This window comes from Oreochromis niloticus, linkage group LG13, assembly GCF_001858045.2.
Source record: "Oreochromis niloticus isolate F11D_XX linkage group LG13, O_niloticus_UMD_NMBU, whole genome shotgun sequence".
NCBI lineage: Eukaryota > Metazoa > Chordata > Actinopteri > Cichliformes > Cichlidae > Oreochromis > Oreochromis niloticus.
The window spans coordinates 9,958,017-9,973,873 of NC_031978.2; the positions used below are offsets into that span (position 1 = coordinate 9,958,017).

Consider the following 15,857-nt stretch of genomic DNA (forward strand, 5'->3'; position numbering starts at 1 on the left):
AGGACTCCAGAGGCGATAGCTGAAAGATTTTTCAGGAAATAATGCTTTATACTGAGATTTTGAAAGTTTATGGATGCATATTTGGCTCAAACTAATCATATTAGTCTCACTTGCAGTTCACTGGTAATGGTAAAACTGTTGTGTGATTGTTTTGGCATGTCCGAGGTCCCACCTCATTTTGTGTTTTTAACATTAATAATCAGTACATGTGGTGGTTTACATATATCTATAAGCACAGGTGGTCGTGATGACAATGACAACAAAAATAGCTAATAATGATAATAATAATAATAATAATAATGAAAATGATCGTCATAATCTATCTGTAAAATAATCTGTACAAAAACAAAAACAACACTTTATTTATTTTCACAAGTTAGTTCATGGTCCAGGAAAAGAATTGAGATAATCATGTCACTTGTAGTTCAATTGATCTAAGTGCCAATGTTGTAAAAACAAAAAAAAGTCTATGTTTGGCAGCTAAAGTGTCCATCTAAAAGTGTGAGAACACCCACGGTTTTCATTTGAAGCTATTAACAATTTCACTCTATGTCCTAGCCAAGAGGAAGCAACACTCCCTGAATAACACTGATATTCACATTAACATGTGCCACCTATCCATTTGAAGCTTTGACATCATAAATATTTTAATAGATCAGGAAAGAGATACCCAATTTGCAGTAAACATCTCAGTTATTCTTTCCTTTCCAGTTATACTTGCCAGTCCAGTCAAAACAAACTGAAAAAGGAATGTGAACTGAATGAACTAAACCAAATGTACACAATGTGAACATCTTTTATTGAAATGTGAACTGTGGCTCCTTAAAGTGTACCAACAAACACAACAGACAAGTTCCTGAGTTTGAGATGCTTTATTAGTGTATTGTCATCATTTCTTACAGCCAGGATTCACTTCTGCCTAAAATGAGAAGCATGCAGAGCTTTATAGGCAGCTAAAGATATACGCCCTCTCTCACCACTTTGTCTTTCTCTTTTTTACATGCACTCTTCCTTCTTTGGTCTTTGTCCCTCTTTTAAGTTTACACGGTTCCTTTTAAAATACACACACACAGACACACACTGCAAATGTATTTTTTTGTCTGCATTACCCATGTGAACAAACTGAGCTCTTTTCCTGTCCACTCTTTTGTATGTACCAAACTGACTGGTATATTGTGCGAGAAATTACACCTAAACCTGAATGTCCATGCCACATTAAACTCCTCAGTTTACCAACCAGTCACCCACTTGTTTTGAAAAGTGTCACTTCACTGAAGTGTTTCCTAAACATGATACCTGAAAACTCCACGACTCTTAAGAAAAACTGCATTTTATTTATTTTTTTTTATTTCACAGCAAAATTTCCTTGATACTTCATATATTACAATCTTACATTCTTTGCCATCATTAACAACATGGGGGAAAAGACACGGCTATGAGAACCCGCTTCCTGCTCAGCACTCAAATATCACTGCCTCACTGTAACAGAGGTCAAACTAAACCAAGTTGGGGTTGATTTGTGAAAGCTTCTTTTAGATTATTAATTTGGCCACATAAATAGTGTATGCTCCTTTTTTAGTAATTAACAACCAAATGTATCAATTCCGTAGACTAGAATAATTAGTTTATTAATTAATGGTAACGTTAGAGCAAAACAAGTATAGGGAAAAAGTAGGTGAGACGAGCATCCACATCAGGCCTTGAAATTCAAGATTGTAGGGGCAAAACTACATGTAGTCTTCCCACTTTATGTTGTAGAATGGAAATGTTACATGTTACAAATGTTACACATGCAGAAAAAAAATAGTCAGACACCAATCTTTATATAGTCAAGGGAATAAACCAGTGTATATCAACATTTTCTAGGGTTTTCTAGGCATGACTCGCTTTTCACATAGTTTCTATCCACTCGTGTTAATGCCAATTCCTCTGAATGCCAGAGTATGGATACGTTTAAAAAGGAGAAAAGAGATGAGTATGTCTTTGTCTTAAAACACAGAAAAGAGGAGATCTTTAGGTCTGGGGTGTCTCCAAACAGAAGCCGAGTCGTTACATTCCTAAAAGGAGGCTCCCTGTTAAGCACTTTAACACCATCTAAAGAAGTTTCCTAACATTGCTGAAGTCATACCTATGACTCAGGACGGATTAGTGGAAAATATTTCAAAACCCTGCTTAAAACATGGGAATTTTAGGGTAAAAACCATTTTTTCCTGATGTAGTTTATTTCAGGAGAAGTGGGGAAAAAACAGTTCCTGTCATGTAAAATGTGTGCATATTTCTGATGAATGACACGTTCTCAGCAATAACGACTTTTTAAAATTTTACTATGTGGTTGTAATGTGTGACAACAGCCATGAAGCCCACTCACCCCATGAATGGCAGCCTGTTAATGGTTTTAAAACACAGTAGTGTTACTCAGCAGTGCCAATCAACCAGACCAGTTAGTCCTTAAACTGTGGAACTTAATCGCTGATGTAAAATAATATTTCTGATTAAAAATAATTAAATAAATATTTTTTACAAAACAGTTTCTCCATCGATTACTCATAAAATTTGATCTGAGACACATCTAAGTCACAACTACAGACAAACACAGTCTGAATCACAAATACCTCTTGAATTCCTTTTTTTGTTCATCCTTTCAACCTTTGAGCAAATAATTCCCTGAGGCATCTCCACAGTGCAATTTATTTTGCCAAGAACCAGCAGCTGCAAACCACAACACAGCACCACCTCTTCTGTAGCTGCCTGCAGTCACCAGCCTTTCCATCTCATGATGATGAGGTCATAACCACAAACTGCCTCAGCAACATCTCAACTGGAACAAACCCAGAGAAAAATATTGTTAGGATGCAGGGCAAGACATGGAAAACATGGAAATGATCCTAAGTGTAGGGAAAGACATAAAGAAACTGTTAAAACATAAGGAGACGCTGCATTAAGCGGTCATCTGATATTATTAGGCATCATTAGTACTGTAGTAAGAAAAGCACACAGTGCAACACAATCACAATCACAATACGTTTTCCAACATCAAAAATAAATGTTTTAAAAATACTTTTCTCACGCATTTTAAAATAACCCTTATAAGTTAGCTACAGCACTTGTTGTAGTTGGCACTATGTGTGCGTTAACACTATATGCAACACAACCTGAGCTGTATTTGCCGAGTTCAATTACTAGATTTACACATTTTCAGTTATGTTAATGCTCAACGTCTGATTATTTTCTAAAAGTCTTTGGAAATTTTCCTTTGAAGGATCAAATGTCTTAGTTAGACTTACAAATCCTAGGAGATGAGGGCATGTCTCCCTCTCAGTTGATACCACACTGACAACATTTTTAAACTCATCAAAAGTCATCTATTTATAAAGCGCTAGTAGATTTATTTACTACCACTTCACAACTGTTTTTGTGAAAAGAACTTCATCAAACAATTCACAGGACTGCTTAAGTAGCAGCATCTTTTTTTATAACTCTGAGCTCTTTCTCGGGCTACTGCACACTGCATTACTGATGAAGGTTGGTGCATAGTAATGTATGTATCAGGATGACATTTAAATCAAATTCATATCAAAGCTGGAAGTGTCTCCAACATCTGAATGCAGAAGCCTACTTCCTTTTAACCAGAGTGGCGGCTGAATCATCTCTTCAATTTGCGACTCAACAGCAGGAGGAATATTGCTAACCAGTTTAAGTTTTACTTGCCATTTCATTTTGTTTTCTGACCACATTTAATCATTAGAACTAGTTAGATTTATGTTGAGTATTTTATGAGTATGTTCATTTTTACCTTCATTATTATTTACTCCATATTCTTTAGTTAATCAGTGTATTTTGTTAAAAGGTGTACATAAAACACGAAAGGTATCTCATTGTGTCAAAGACAAGAATATTGGTCACAGCGATTGTTCACATATTTTAGAAATGTTGCATTTATCTCACCACACAGAGCGTTTCAAATGCCAGTAAATAGAATCCGTCTCAGGCGAACGGTGTGCTGGTGTGTGCGTATGATGATATTACACAAGAGTAATCCACATGCAGCTCTGAACACAGTGGCAGACAGAGCACCTGCACCCTCAGGCTTTCCTCGTGGGCTAGTGACGCATAGGATCGCGAGGCCTCATAAGGAGACTTATCAGTGTTTGAGCCACATAAGGAAGTAGTAGTAGGAAGTAAGGGAGAGAACTGGAAGGTATCTGAATACCTGCCGCCGAGGAACCCAGGGCTGCTCCGTTTCTGATTCTGTTCAGTCTGTGCTTTATGACACATATCCTTTGGCAATATTCTGTAGACTGTTGTTTTAGCATATTAACCTACTATAATGCTGAAATTAATTTCAAATACAAAACTATAAAAACTCTTGTTTAGAAAAAGATCTACTATACACCAATTTAAAATTTTTCACCCAAAAATATACTTGAAAACAACTACTCCTGAATGCTAAAAATTGATTCCAAGCCCAGTGCAGTAAAACGTGACTGTATGTGAAACGTTGGGAGTGACTCTGGCTCATATTTCCTTTTTAGATACTAGAAGTGAACAGCATAAAGATATGCAAAGTTCTTTATCAGAAAGTATACAGCTACAGTTTAAAGTTTGTAGGTTTTTCAGACATGTCTGTAGAGTTTATGAAATGTATCATTTTATGAGCTATGTATAAAGCTAAATTATGCCACTGAAACGTAGGATACCGCACAATTTGATCTCTAAAATGTTTCAGTTCTTAACTGTCCTTTTTCATATGTAGTCATTAGCAAAGTTAGGAGACTTAACTTTTTCTAACTTTAGGAAAAGTGAGCTTCTGTGCACTTAGAGTAGATAAGTACCGCCTTTGCAAACACAAGTCTAGACAAAAAAACAACTGGACTGCAAATGTAGTGGATGTTATTTCTTTACTACAACCTAGTGTTTATAAATTCACAGAAACATCTGTGTCAAATTGTCCAACATCTCTGTAGCTTCCCACTTTGGCTCTACACACACACACACACACACTCACACGGCAACGACGATCAAAACAAAGGAAAAATTGGGCTGTGATCATGACTAAAAATACAATGTAATTCACAATCCAGAGATGATTCTCCACTCTTATTAAACTTATTGGTGTATGTCGTTTTTTTCCCTTCCTTTTTCCACAGACAAAGCCTCAGCAATTAGAGAAGTTAGGTTTGGACATGAAAATAATTAAAAAGACACTCACTTTTCAAAGATATCCTCCCATCATCTATTCCTTTTCTTGTTTACGCCAGTTTGTCCAGACTACTAGGCATAATACGTTGGCAATCTGCAAATAGGTGAATATGTACCATGCTACAGTAGCTTGTGCATGTGTGTATTCCACTAATAATTGGAACCTGGCAGAAAAGTTTGGAAAGCTACCTTTACCCTGACCATTTAATCTAACCGATTAGCTTGTTCATCCTTAATTTATCTGAGACTTTTCACAAGCCTTCCCAGCTCTGAGGCAGGTGAGAGCTAAGTTATCAGCCTAGACGTCTAAAGAGAAAAACTGTTGCATAAACTGTTGGTTCAAAAGAACCTCAATATAGAGGAAACAGTCTGCATCATAAACTGTTGTAAGATGATAACAGTTTCAAGAAAAAGCTTGTGAACCCTTTGGAGTTCTGTAGTAACTACTCTTAAACTTGTAGTTCTATAGTTGTAGTTTTTTACTGAAGACAATAAGTAATTACTTACAGTGCAGGGCTGAAAAAGTGAACGCTCACTGTGAGCTTCTAAGTCAAAGGCATTAACCAATTATAAATTGGTGGTTATTTCTTCTGTTACACAATCTTATAACAACCCACTGAGCATACAAGTATAATCTCTGCCAAGAAATACACTTAAATTATAGCCAGTAAAATATTACAGGCCTGACATTATTTACTTTCCATTGAATGTCACGCTCTAACTTTGGAGTTGTTAAAATAATAAGTACTTTTTCATAATTAAAAACAAAGTTTAATGCATGTGGGGTCAAGGTTAAAGTTTTTGAAACTTGTACTTGCTTAAACAGAATTTACCATATCAGATTTAGTTTTAAGGCTAATTATTAGGGTGACGGTTGCTTTGCTAAGTCACAATGGACCCTGTCTGCACAGTCTAAACAGACTAAAACAAAGTGTTTCTGAGGCTCTGTCTGAAGAAAGAGCCTTACAGTTTTGGCTACACAACAAACAATAGGAACCCTAGCTTTGTGGATCAGTGGAAAAGATGGAAAAAGATGAAAGCTGTTAGCAGACATTTATGCTTAAGGCCTTTAGCAGATGAATTTTTTGGAAACCTTATGCTTAGTTGCAAGTGTTTTGACTGAGGGTGAACCATATGTTTTCTGTTTGATTGAGGTTACTTTTTAACACAACATGTTGATCATTAAGACTCGTCATTCATGTTTCCAGTCTCCAGTTGATTTATTTTTTTTACCATTTTTGTTAATTAATGTCTTATTTCAGCAAGAAATACATGTTTTCTAATACAGATCCACTTGCAGCAAGGATTTTCTAAAATCACCTGTTTTATTTTTACAAATAATGTATTAATTTGTATTTCCTGCTCATCTCTGCACACTATGTTTAAAGAGCAGCTGCTACTAGCATTTTACACAACTATAAATGTTCTGCTCTTGGCTTTTATTTAAAATTAGTTTTGGGAGAAACGACACAGCTAAAATCCCCGGAAACTGAGCTCTCTTATGTAAGTTTGCACAATATAAAACAGACACAGTACACAAAGTGTACACAACCACATTATTAAGACAAATCTCTACAGTTGTCCCCTAACTGACAGGATCTCCTCCAGAGGATGGATGTCTTTAGCCATCTTAAAGTACCATAGGTGAACACTGTGATTAAAGACTATGTAAGACGTGCAACAAGATAAATTACAGTCTTCCATTTATAACCCACCCTTTCTCCTCACACTGTACCGACTGCAGGCCGGACGGCTAGAAATTTTTTCGCTTTGGTGATGCTCTTAATCATTCTGCTAAAAGCTAAGGAGATAAATTAGTCTATTGCCCTTTTAAAGTGGAGGCCCACTTAGTTTCAGACTCAGTATTGCTGTGAAAGACATTTCAATTCTACTACGAGCTGCATTTTTAGGGTTTGAGATTATTGTCAAAGGCGTATCTGCATAAGGTCAGATCTCAGGACACTGAGAAAAAGAATAGTGTTTTATATCGGTTATATAAATACCCTTACTAATTGGTACAATAGCCCCAGAGCTCAAACTGCTCACACTCGCAGCACTTTAACCACAATCTGCTTCTCCTCAAAAGTAAACAACTTTTTGAAGAAAGCGGTATACAACGGGAGTGCCCGCTCACTCCAGTGATTCTTTTCTCTCAGGACAAAAACATAAGTTTGATGAATAATTTCCTGAAGGTACAGGACTAGATTAACCAGTCTGATGGATGAGTGGGTGCTTTGTCTTCCCTGTTTGCTTTAGTGGATCTGCATTTAGCCCTCTACCGAGTGCATTTATCAAAATGAAACTGAATGTGTTAAGATATTTAACATTATCGCGTGTCTGTATGAATAAATAAATAAATATTAATCAGTTCATTCAATGAAATCGTTTGCTGTGCTTTCTAACTTTTAAATATGAAAGGTTTCAGTTTTCACATATTGCCAAATGAATTATTAATAGAATTAAGTGTAGTATTCATCTAGACACTTTTTTTGATGCAATAACAACCAAAGGCACAGCTTTTAAATTAAGAATTTGCATCTTTAAATTGATGCCTTTTGTGTTTTTGTTATTGATGTGACAGCAGATTGAATTTATCACGATATGCTGTGCGTTAGGCAGATTTAGTACAGTATGCTCAAGGTAAACTCATGAGACTGGGACTCAAAGGAAATGCAAAACGAAGCTGTGCTGGAGCTAGAAGTGCAACCTTGGAGTCAAAAGGGAAACCACAGAAGAAAGGCGCACAGAGAAAGTAGGAGAAGACGACAAGGAACTGAGGAAAACCGAAGGCTTAAATACAGACAAAGTATCTGAGGAGAGGACACGGCTGTGGAAAACGAGGCACAGGTGAAGAGAAGTAACAAGACAAGGAACCACAAAACTGAAGATGAGGGACTGGCAAAATAAGGAAACAATGAAACATTAGAACTCCTACACCGAGGAAAGGCTAAGAAAAATAACAAGACACTATACCAAATTACCTAAAGCAGAATGCTAATAAAAAAAACATCAACTCAAACTTTGGTAATTATTGTCCATGATGTGAATATGTAAAAATTGTGTTTCTTGGGATACAAGTTATTTTACTTTTAAAGAACAATTTCAGTGCTCGAGTGCACCGAAGTTGTTCTTTATATTAAAAGCATTGCTGGAGGTAACCTCTTCAGACTTTGTGCTCTTTTCCATGCACCTTGTATGGAGCTGTAGCTCTCTCTCTTTCAAGGAAGATAAAGTTTAGCAAAGCTTAAATCTTAAAGTTTTTGTAAAGACAAAAAGAGCAGGACATTTGTGCAGTTTTGTTGCATATGAAGACTAAGTTCCATTAACAGTGAGAACTGAAGTGCAACAGCTTTTCTTTGCCTGTTATTTATAATCTTGGAAAATCAAAAAAATTATTTGTACTAATTTAGTCTTTGCTTTTAAACCAAGATAGCCAAAGAGAAGTAAATTGCAAAGAAATAACAAAAAAAAAAAAAATCCAGTGAAAGGAAAAAAAAGACAACTCACTGGCCCCCATAAACAGAGCAAATACAATATGAGAACAGAAACCTAGGGACACGTGCTCTAAATCCAGAAATGCAACGTAAAAGAAATGTGTCATGAGAGATCCTGAGCAAATCCATTTCTGGGGCTGTTTTTTAAAAGAGCTGTTCTAGACAGACAGGCGTAATTGTTCTAATTCTAACCTCATTAGGTTTTGATATATTTCATGAAAGAAAAGTAACATCCGTTGTATCTCTCAATAAAGGGAGTGGTTTCCTTTAAGCACTTTCTAACTATCATGCTTACCTACACTCAGACAGATGTAGGGGGCAATTTTAGGATTCAGTATTTTGCCCAAGGACACTTCAGCACTAACCTTCTCATTAGCATATAGTCCCATCTGCCTCCCAAGACACGGCCGACATTCATTGGTGGCCATAACTGGCTGCATACTGTCAATGTAAATGATAAGTTCTATTTAGACTTTTTTTTTTGTTAAAGTCTGCCAAGATTCAGGGCCCAGAAACTGTAAAAATAAAACAAAAAACAAAATGATGCAAGGACATAATGCAGCAAAGAGGAATCCACATAATTCTCCAATATGCAGCACCATCTGCAGTACTGCTATGACAGCTAGGTGTTTACAGTGTAACAAGTATAATCTGTTTTTTCTGTGAGGGCTGACGCACTAAAGGAAGAAGGGATTTTCTTGCACTTTCAGATTTGGATTGAAGGTTGGGCAACTGAAGCTAACTGATGTTCACTTTTAATTTATTATGTGCAGCCTGTGAGTGTTAACACAAATTGCTTACTGGTTAAAGATCAAAGGTTATACCATGGGATTTCTCAGTTAAATCACTCTATTCATTATTGGTGAAAGGAGATGAAGCAGCTTGATGGATGAATGGATTTGTTCTCTTATTGTCACTTTTGATAAATTGGAAACCTGCATCAGCGATAAGCAGGTTTCAGAGTACTTAACACCAGATGTATGAATTGGCTGAAGATCAAAGGTGAAAACAAGGAACTTGTGCAGTGGATAAGTTATCCTCCTGTCAGTCCTCTCTGGCAAATTGTTTTCCTTTTTTGTCTGTATCTCTCAATTTTACTTTCCATGTGTCTAATTTGGCTAAGAACACACACCATAGGCAGTTATTAAAGTAAGGTATATATATATATATATGCAAACACTGGAAAGCACATGAAGAAAAACTACTATTAATGTTCAAACTAACACTCAGGCAAGCTTTCAGAGCTCAGAGATGCCCATCGTCACAGAGCATGCAGCAAAACAAATCAACATTTTAAGTTGGCTTACTGATCCCTTGTGATCAAATGAAGCAAAAGCCGCCTACAACAGTGCAGAGAAACCACATAACATTTAACACAGCTCAAAGCTTTGAAAACAACAATCCTGCCAAAAAAAAGCCTGTTTGCTTGGTTGATTTACAACACACACATGAACACAGTCCTTGATGTTCACTTTTATTTCGTATTGATTGAAAAAACATAATTTCTATGATTTTATTTGCATTAAACTAGTCCTGGTTTTATTTCACAATATGTTTCTTAAGTGCTGAGAGTCAGTCACATTTTGTTTTAGCTTAAGGATCAGTTAAGATTAATACAAGTATATTTTAATATGTACACAAAGGGCTAATGAGATACTGTAATGAGACTGTGCACTTGTGCATAGTGACTGTAAATGTCTTATTTCATAATTTTCCAGTTGAAACTACAAAAATAATGCAATCGCTTATATATTCTTAAGCTCTTAATTACTGTATGTCTATGTGTGTATATAAGTACTCTGCTAATAGAGCAGGAGTGAGTGATTTATTTTCCACTGGACTTGCTTTCCGCTTACATTTTTACAGAAGAAGGAGTTCACTTGCTGACTCGAGAGATGGATGTGGAGATAAATGGCTCAGCCAGAGACCAGAACGAGAGAGTTGGGACATTTACCACAAATTGTGATATGGTCATGCACACACACACATACACGCATATACACATGCACACAGCTGTCAAAACAAGTGAAGGAATAGAGGCTGTTTTGCAAAAGAGGGAAAATCTATAACATCTGCTACTTTTTTACTTAGTGGGTGCGTGTATACTTGCATTAGTCATTTTGTAGAGTCATAAAATCAGTTTAGACAATCACAATGTAGGGACTCCGCTAACTATTGGAAGGGAAAAATAAGTCTCCTGTAGATGGAAATTAATTCCGGGGAGAAGGCTTGGTTTAAGGTAAGTAGTGGTTATGGTTGGGGCGAGTCTCCAGGAAGTGTGTCAGTGTCCTCTTAAGTGATGCAAACACAGCCATGTTTGCACATCTGTGCGTGTGGAAGAGTGAAGACTGGAAACCATCATACTACACTTGCTCTCACGCACTCACCCTGAAGAGAGTTGGCTAATTAAATTATGTGGCTGTCAGAATAAGGCTTTGCAGGTCTGCATTCAATTTTCACTTTTCATTTAAAAGAATTAAAAACACAGTACTGACCAAACCCCAGGGACCGGTCTCTGTGTAGTGTACTTGTGACTAAAGCAACATTTCTAACTTAATGCTGATCTCACTCCAACTGTGCAGTTGAATCAAATCTGTTAAAATAATGCAAATTATGTTAACAGAATGTTACATCATTTACAGGCTATTTCACATGAATATTCAGGGAAGACAATTATTGTACAGCTGCACCGATTAACAGTACAGTTAAACTTACGCCATACTATAACTTTGGACACAATAACACTGTTCCCCCAAATGTGACAGCCTAATTACTACTTGACGTAGTTGCAAAGCAGTTCATCAATAATCTTGTTTGTATTTCCTTCCTTGTGTTGTATTTCTGTGTCTTTATGATCCAAGGTCAGTGAAGTGAGCACAAGGCAGGGTTTCCATCCAACAGAAAGTTATCCAGTTATCATGGAATGGTTTCCAAAACTAAGGACATTTATCTCGTGGCCACAAAACTGGACTTCTCTCTAGATCTTTACCTTAATATATAGAGTGCCCTTTATTCATTTTCAGAATTGATTATCTATTTTTGCATTTGTTTTTGACTGCAGTAACCAATTTAGCAGTTTTGCCAACATGCCAACAGTCTTTGTAAGAGACATGAGATTAAAATCTACCAGCAAACCGTTTTACACTTGATATGTTATGCTTGCAATCTTTCCAACAAACTGTCAGGAAAAAATGAGCTGCTATTGTCACACACTCCCCACTTAATCACACTTAAAATTACTGTGATAAAGATGCAAACGTGTTGTGGCTGGTGGGTCAAATCACAGTAATCCAGCACAAATAATCACAGTTTTATAATCAGTTATGTTTATGGGAGTTCCACAAAGACATTTTTCCCCTTTCTTTGACAAATAGGTTTACTTACATTTGGCGCTACAAAGAAAATTATTATACGATCTCAAATAAATTTGTAGTTTTTCTTACTTGCTGCTCTTTTTTTTCCCGATTCAACCTTCACCTTTTTCGGAAATATTCCTAAAATTATTACCAGTTTCTATTTATTCTGTTTATATGTCACAGAGACTGCCTCGGTTTCCAGATAGTCTCTATGAAAACACACATTTAGATGTATATTTACAGACACACTTTACAGTATGAGCTTCCCCTCGTGAGAGTTGCATTTTTTTTGTCCCTCCATCTGACACCTTGACGTTTACAATACTGACCATTAGCACGCTGATGAATGAACAGAGTCCACTTTAGTTAATTAATCTGAGCTGCTGCAGTCACACTAACAGTCCACCAGCAACGGAGAATCGACTAAAAAACAGATGGAGTAACATCATTTCTTTAATGTTTCTCCATACATTTAATTTTTCATATTATACACAGTGCCGGAGGTATTTTGTCCCTTTGCTTAGTGTGAAGAAAGCAGATTTATGCTGGTCATACTATAATTTTTTCATCCAGTCTTGAAGAAGGCACACAGGCTCTTTGCTCCACACTGTATTTGCACTATTTTAAACTCTATGCAGGAGTTTGTTGAAATAGAATATCAACAGGCACTGGAGATAAGGTTTGGTGTTGCTCAAAAGCACACACAGAAGGAATCACTGCATTGCCCTGCTGTAATCTGCATACAGAAACTGAGAGACATTGTTGGAGGACTTTTGATACCCTAAATGACTAATGAACTACAGCTTTTACTAATTTAGGCAAAATATAACAATATCACAGAACTGGTGAGATGAAATGAAATTATTCCTAGCTCTAGTGCTCATATTGACTGCGACTGCGAGCTGGAGATGAGCAGACTTCCACAAAATAGGGTAATGTCAGGTAGGTGTATAAATCACTTTAACTTCGGGTCAGGGGTTTCCCATGTTTGATCTTGACTACACTCGTAACTATATAATCCATGTCTGTAATACCCATTAATACACACAGTAGGAATAGTGAAGGATTAAAATCAGATAAACACGTTTGATATCATCAACAAGGCACTAATCAGACTGCCAAGTACAGTAGTTTACAAATGTGTGCACTCCTACCAGATGAGCTTTGCTGGGGTGGTTTCCCCACCGCTTGTCAGGATGGGTGAATGTGGTGGAAACCAGTCTGATAGTCCTGCGGTGAAACTGTTTCTCAATCCTGCGTCTTAGACCTGCAAAATAAAAAAATCCCCACTTTAGCATATCACCTCACAAAGAATTGAGTCCTGGAAACACGGCTTTCAAAACAAGCAGATATATTATCTAAAGAGTCTCAAACTGTAAGACAAAGACATCAGTATGTTTCATTTTTAATGATGTTTAAATATAAAACAAATGTCTTAATTTAGTTTTGTCATTTGTTTTTTCCAAATTCTTAGGAATTCTGGAATCTCAGTGCTGCTTGGTTTTCTTCTAAAGTGTGCATTTGCTGTGACACATATGCCTTTTAATGTAAATACACCCAATATAACTGTCTGGACATAAATTAGGTCAGTTTTGTCCTTAATCTGGCATCGGTAATATACCATAGCAACACTAAACAATCCAAGAAGCCAATATACCACCATTATGCACAATTACACAATCATACTAGCAGAATTGTTATAAAAAAAAATATTTAATCTGTTCTGTGTTTACAACATGATTTATTTTGAAACAAATACTACTATAAAAATGTCTGTTAAAGCTTAAATAATATGTTGCCCAAATTCTTTGATGTTATCGTTTTGTAGGGTGCAATATGATATCACAGTCCTTTCAGCTGACTCATAAACGTCTCTGTATGAATGGTGCAAAGTTTATGCGGAGGTATATACACACACACACGGCACAGTTTTAATTCAGAAACACAGTTTCCGTACGGTAAGAGCCGCGTGCATTTGTCATGTGCAAAGCACCCATTATTTACGTGCACATTTCTCACGGAAAACTGAAATGACGCTGTCTTCATTGCTACGCGCAATTAAAATTTTCTGGAGAGACGCCAGGATGGCCTCACTGCTGGAATTTATCGTCTCTCACATTTTAACCACTGAAAGATGCTGGATGAGTACACATCGTTTCATAATTAGGTGAAGCATGCATGTTCCAATAACACTGTACATGGGTGATGGGTGCAGTAACTGATGACAGAGTACCGAAAAATATATATATATTTAAACATCTATAAAAAATAACTTCTGGAAAACCACATACACTTGGATCTGACTACCTGACTTTCTCTGAAAATAGTACACAGGTTTTAGAGATGTTCCAGTAACTCGCACACCAAATCACACAAAGGTTGTTTTTTTTTCATTTAAAACAACAATCTCTAACCACTTAACCTTCCTACATGGGTCAGACAGAAAGTGATAGGAACCCGGGTTTAACATTTTGTGCCAAAACTCTTCTGACTTAGTTTCTCACCATTCACATGTCAGTGCATTGTTTGACACATGAGACCATGTCTGAAAAGTCATCCCACACACAGCAGACAGATGCAAAAAGCCCTTTTGTGTGGGTGTGTTTTAACTAAACATGAAGCCTGCTTATGTGTGAGAGACAAAGAGAAGGTGAAAGAAGCTCAGATGTGGGCGGTCAACTTTTAATATTCACATCTTCCTATCTTTCATTTATAAAGGAATTATTTAAAACCTTTGGAGCGCTATTTATATCCTTTTGTATCCTGTTCCTCCTTTGTTTTGGCCTTACGTGTTGAAATTTTCAACAGTAGGACACAGTTTTCCCTCGAGAATTCATAGCAGAAATATTGCACTGAATCACTGATGAATTCTTTTTGTACTTAGAGATTTAAAATGACCAGTTTGAGAACATGCAGAACACTAGATGATGAGTTGTTGTTAGGATTTTTTTAATTTGATTTTTTAGATACATGCACACACACATACACACTCACACACACCAGAGCTCGTCTAACTACACTGCAGCAGTAAAACCCCAGCAAACCTGACTCCTTATTCTGAATTCACAGGACCACCGAGATTTTTATTTGTTGCTTTTGCAGAAAATTTGACCCAAAAAAGTTGGACTAAATCATATTTACAGGCATGAATCATCTGTGTTTTCAGTGCTGGGCCTTCCAGCACTGAAATGACTGTAGAAACAAGCATGCTATTGTTTACAAAGCTAAGCTGTCTATTTACAGATGACAATTGACAAAACCTAAATGAATAAAATGTAATCTATGGGGTGCTGGGATAGCAGAGACGGTTGAGCAGGCAACCCATATGCTAGTGGCTAATGCAGGGGCCTGGATTCAATTCTGCCTTGGGCTATTTCTTGCGCTACATTCCCCTGATCTCGTTCTCCCACTTTTTCCTGTCTGCCCTGTCTAAAATAAAGGCTAAATGCCCCAAAATAAAGCTTTAAATATCTAATCTGCATTATTAGTTTTCCCTTCATGATCATCAGATGAATTGTTGCTAATAGTGATTATTATAATGGAGGTTTCTTCCTGTTAAAAAGGAGTTTTTCCTTCCCACAGTTGCCAAAGTGCTTGCTCATAAGGGCTCATATGATTATTGGGTTTTTCTCTGTATGTATTATTGTAGGGTCTAACTTACAATATAAAGTGCCTTGAGGTGACTGTTGTTGTGATTTGGCGCTGAATAAAAAAAAATTGAAGTCAATAGAAGAATAAACTTTTTACTGAGAAATGTAATGCTTTACTCATCACCAGCACACATTGTAAAAAATGTAACTCATGATGC

The 15,857-nt window shown here is 36.6% G+C and overlaps 1 long non-coding RNA gene across 2 annotated transcripts in view; it reads right to left on the reverse strand.

The window, feature by feature from the left end:
• Positions 1 to 857: 857 nt before the first annotated feature.
• The window catches only part of LOC102081781 (uncharacterized), a 76,415-nt gene continuing 61,415 nt past the window's right edge, over positions 858 to 15,857 (reverse strand). For both annotated transcript variants that reach the window (XR_001224444.3, XR_003213620.1), the window contains 2 exons: positions 13,204 to 13,316; positions 858 to 2,818 (listed from right to left, as the gene is read on the reverse strand). This is a non-coding gene — a long non-coding RNA (uncharacterized LOC102081781). The remainder of the gene's footprint in view (positions 2,819 to 13,203; positions 13,317 to 15,857) is intronic.